This window comes from Montipora foliosa, chromosome 1, assembly GCF_036669935.1.
Source record: "Montipora foliosa isolate CH-2021 chromosome 1, ASM3666993v2, whole genome shotgun sequence".
Lineage (NCBI taxonomy): Eukaryota > Metazoa > Cnidaria > Anthozoa > Scleractinia > Acroporidae > Montipora > Montipora foliosa.
This window is the reverse complement of record NC_090869.1, coordinates 48893995-48899020: the sequence shown is the minus strand read 5'-3', so window position 1 is coordinate 48899020 and position 5026 is coordinate 48893995. Positions and strand designations below refer to the sequence as shown.

General features: G+C 39.8%; 1 long non-coding RNA gene across 1 annotated transcript; it reads right to left on the bottom strand.

Moving 5' to 3' along the window:
- Window positions 1-289: 289 nt before the first annotated feature.
- LOC137978605 (uncharacterized) lies at window positions 290-4262 on the bottom strand. The gene is made up of 5 exons (XR_011118195.1): window positions 4087-4262; window positions 3194-3395; window positions 2991-3116; window positions 2138-2305; window positions 290-636 (listed from the first exon to the last, which is right to left on the bottom strand). It is a non-coding gene; the product is annotated as an uncharacterized lncRNA (long non-coding RNA).
- Window positions 4263-5026: the final 764 nt, after the last annotated feature.

Genomic DNA, 5026 nt, shown 5'->3' with positions numbered 1-5026 from the left:
AGTTGGGCTTGTGCTGTTAGAGAATTCAACTTCAATTTTGCGCTTGAGGCCTAGTGGGGGAATCCTACCCAGAGAAGTCATGAAGTGAAGGAATTTTGACAGTCCAGTATTTCCTTGTTCTGAAACACGAGAAAACAGAGAAACACAAAGCGAGGTGTTGGAAATAAACAGCTTCTCATTTTGACACCTAGAATCAATAAAGCAATAATGCTCAAACAACAACAGTATAAATCATTATTGATCCAAAATTGACCAACCCTTCTCCAAATTCCTTGTAGCTTGCTCCAGGAACTGTTTGGCCTTCCTGTCCTTATCTTCCACATCAATGTCAAGGCAGTTAATCAAGTCTTGACTTGTGAAAGGAACTTGTGCACTACTCAGGAAGTAAGCCTGCATTAGGTCAGGCTGGGATTTTATAAGATCGTGAATGCCAAGTGTTTTCAGTCCCTTGCAAAACTGGTTCAAAGGCTCTTTTCTCTTTGTGAGGGCATCGTGAACAATCAGAGCTTGCATGGCAAGGTCTTTGTTTTTCATTGTCAGCGGTTGCAACCACCCAGCAGTAACCAATGCATTCCCAAGAAATTCGTGATCATTCTGTATCTGTAGAATGTCATCATCACTGGTAGCAGCATTCACCTGGAAGTCGTGAAATACATAAGAGAGCTTTCGAAAGTAGTTAATATACAGCTTTTATGATCAGTAAGCCTATAAATTATATATATACATACGAGTGGACAGATGGAGCTGGATTAAGTGGTCTTTAACATTTATTGCTTCTCAGAGTTTCACACTTCTTGTGAACAATCATCAGGAAAAAAGCATGAAACTCTGAGGAGCAATAAAATGTTCAAGACCACTTCATCCAGTTGCATCTGTCCACTTGTATTCTGCTCTATTTTAACTATTGAGCACTCTAATAGTCCATGAGGATATCAATCTGGCACATCGTTATATATTTATTCATGAAGGGTGGGGAGAGGAATCTGGAAAACTGAACTGTTGCCAGCGTGGTTGGTTCGGTGGTGACCGAGTGGTTAAGGCATCCAACTCGTAATCTGGAGACCCGGGTTCAATTCCCGGCCCAATCTCATTTCCACATACAATCAGTTGTCCAGATTCCTCTCCCCATTGCAAGCATAGTTCAACAGCTCATGATCTTATCACTCGTTTGAGAAATAGGCAGACTGGTTTCCTCATCAGGCAACATGGTTTAAAGAGTACAAATTGTTATACAATAAGCTTGTTTTGAGGCCCGCGCATAGACGATGGTCAATGACATCTTGAAGACTGGAACTAAGAAAAGCAAGGCATAGCTGCCTGAGGGGACAGGCTAATTTATCTTTGGCAAGAAAATCTTTGGCATGGCAACCTCCTTATCTCTTTATGGTATAAAACCTATTCATTGAAAAAATTCACACCAAACATGTATGGTACATGACAAGGTACAAGACCTTTTTTACCAATATGGTGGTCATGTTGATTTATATAGTTTTAAATAACTGTTATGGGACACCCTGGGGGCAAATACATATTATGTTTCCACCTGGAGCTACCATTTCATAATGTCATTCAAAACAAAAGAAATCAAAATGGCAACCGTATCATGAAAAAGGTCTATTACCTTGTAAGGCACTGCACATGGATTGTATTTCAGTTGAATAATGAATAATATTGCTAATGAACTATATGTGTACATTATTTGTTTTTCACTGAACTATCAACTCCCTAAGCTCCAAGTCAACACCATCATCAATTCAGCAGAATTCAGGAGAAATTGATCCAGTCTCAATGTACTTGTAAACTGTAGGACTAAGGCATGGAATACTTGCATCAAGATGTATGATAAGATAAGCTACCATACTGCCAGCAAGTTGAAAGAGTCTTGATTGAATGCCATCAATTGAGTAGATTGGTAATTTCCTATCCTGTGGACCTTCAAAAAGATTGGCTGTTGATGAAAATATTGCCTGGCATAACAGGGCTCCATACTCTCTCCTCAGGCCCCCAGCATCGACACCAGGTTCACCTTCAAATGCTATTCTTGGGGTGGCTGTATAATCAAATTCTGGATTCTTGAAAGTAACAATAGATTCTTTCCAGAATTCATCCCTCTTAACAGTGATTCGCTTTACATTACCTTCAACAAGTTTTAATGAAAGTTTATGGTCCTGTAATAGTTCAGACAAAGTGGAAAATTGAGGTTTAAGAGTTGGTGATGTGGAAGTTGCACTGATGATGAATGGACTTTCTGCCATCTCTTTGTCAGACGCCAGGTCAGACTCAACATGAATGGAATTGTTGACACCTACCAAGCAATGTATACAAAATTTATGAACGAAAAGACAGGCACATCTTTTTAAACATATGTAGTAGTAACTTGAAAAAAGTGTAAGAATTTCACAGATAATTATGTGGCTAGCCTTACATATGTATGTTTCATCCCTGCCAAGGGACTCATCAGAGACCTTTCGGATAACTCGTCAAACATCCCGTTTGAAGTCCTGCTAGCATCAAAATGATGGTGGCAATCTGGCCTTATATCACATAAGGATTCCCAATGGCATAATCAATTATGCAATTGGGAATCCTTATGTGATGTAAGGCGAGATTGCCACCATCATTTTGATGCTAGTGGGACTTCAAACGCGATGTTTGACGAGTTAGCCGAAAGGTCTCTGATGAGTCCCTTGGCAGGGATGAAACATACGTATGTAAGGCTAGCCACATAATTATCTGTGAAATATGTAGTAGTCATAGCAAATAGTCATACGGATTGAGACAATAGCTATGTGAACATTAACTCAGTTGTTCTCTTCTTGATTGTAAAGAACGAAATGTAACAATATCATGTATAACTTTTTCATCTGTGATAAGCTTCTCAAGTTCCACCTCCCTTCCACTAGTGCAGTGCATGATGTGGTAACGATTTCATCATTCAGGAGCTTTTTTTCCTAACTTATGTCACCTTGACTTTGTTAAAGTACTGTCACCTGCTTTACAGCACAAAAGTTAATTTACTGATATCTCCAGGTCAAAGTTATTCTTGGTAAGAGTTATTAATAGATCCTCTTCAGTTTCTCCTGGAAACATTTCCCTCAGAGTTTCTACCAGGCATCCTATAACAAAATATCAGAAATTTCCTTTGCAAGTTGTAGGTATGTGTATGATCAATTTTCACTGTGACATTTCTTACCTCTGTTTAATAAACTTGGACTTTTAAAGCTTTCACCATTGATTTCAGCAGAACCATCATGGATACAACTGTCCTCAAACGACCCAGAACAACTGGCACCCCCTTCACACTTGCTGTCATGTGCATGCCACTCACTCAGTGCTACTTTTTTCCCACAGTTGAGACAGTCAATCAGAACTGCATCTGCAGATTCTAATGTTTCCTGTTAATACCAGTACAAACATGTTACCTTCATGTATTATGCAAACATTTCATAAATTATACTTCAAGCTAATACAGTACTGACTTTTCTCATACAACCCACTTCAAGTACATGTAGTTATTTACCAACTATAGTAGTCCTTCACTTCCCAGTCCAGTTCCATGCTCAAAACATACAAGAAATCAGGAAATAATATGTGACCCTAATGTTTATTGGTCTACAACAGTATGTAAATGTATATAAAGTAAAAAAAAAATGCTTCTGAATGACAGCTACATGTACCCAGTAAACAGGTCTTGGGCAATATCAACAGTACTTCTTTTAAGGGTAATATTTTCATGAGTTGAGTAAACTGCAGCTTAACAGCAAATACCTTTCCAACGATACCCCCTCCCCCACTAAGTTTAGGTGTATTTTCCCCACCTACAAAATGCCAATCTTTTACATTACATTCCATATCATTTCAATATTCAGAGCCCAGGTGATATTTTAATAGAAAACAAAGCTTGACTTGACAATAATGAGCATTATTAAGAATTAGATTCGTAGCCCGCAAGGGCTAGCCAAGCCAATTAAACTGTAGGATTTGCATTTGTCCACTAGTTGGGTGTTAATTAGACTATCATAAAATTGTAAACAAAGATTCCCCGGCTAAATAACACAAAACAACAATCAAGAGAAAGAAAGTCACCTTGACTACTGGATTTCGGTCCAAATCACGTTGCGGGGGCCAAAGCCTGTCCCAATCCGGAGCTGTCTCTCAGAAAGGGTACAGAGTATCCACTTGCTGGGGGTATTATGGTAGTAAGGGTGGTGTTACTTCCCTGATGGCCTGTTCTCATTAGCTCAAAGCCTCCACCTTGAGAAAGCTTGGGATATTCCTCCTCTAGCTTTTGCGAAGTTCAGGGAACTTTGTCTTTGAATGAAAACAAATCTTCTTCCGGCCTAGTCCTGCCTGTTGCAGGTCGAATTTTTCGGCTCTTGAAGGAGCTCTAACTTGTTCTTTGGAGTATAAACAGAAGAAGTTGTGTGTCCAAGTTTCCTTCGGTTGAAAGAATTTAGGCTTTACAAGATTCTTCTTGGTTGGCACCGATGATGATAAAGACAAACTGGATTGACGGTAAGGAGCAAATATTGTGCGAAAGTTGTGCAAAGCGTTGCTGGCTGATGCTCCAACCTGACCTGTTGCGACATGTTTGCTCGGCTGATCTGTTTTCTCACTCAGTAAAATAGTCACTTCACGGAGTAGCCGTATTGCTTTCGCACTTTTGCACTCAGAATCGCCCTCTTCATCGCCCCTTGGGCGTACTTCATCGCCGTCTAGCACGCCTCTTCCACGTTTGTGGTCCGCCATGTTTGATCTGAACAACGCACTAACACTGGTAATAATTCGAATAAATTATAGAAAGGGCGGGAAATTTCCTCGTCCCAGGACTGCCCGTCAGTTTCTTCTCGCGAGGTTCCAGTCCGCTTGCCGAACATAATTTGAGGAAGTCACATTGCGAACATAATTCCATAGAGCGGAACAAAATTCGATGTGAATAATAAAAGAAAAAAGTCATAAATTGATTTTGGGGTAAGGTTTTTCACCAAAATTGCTTAGCATGCTTGCCGTTGAGATAGCCAAGATG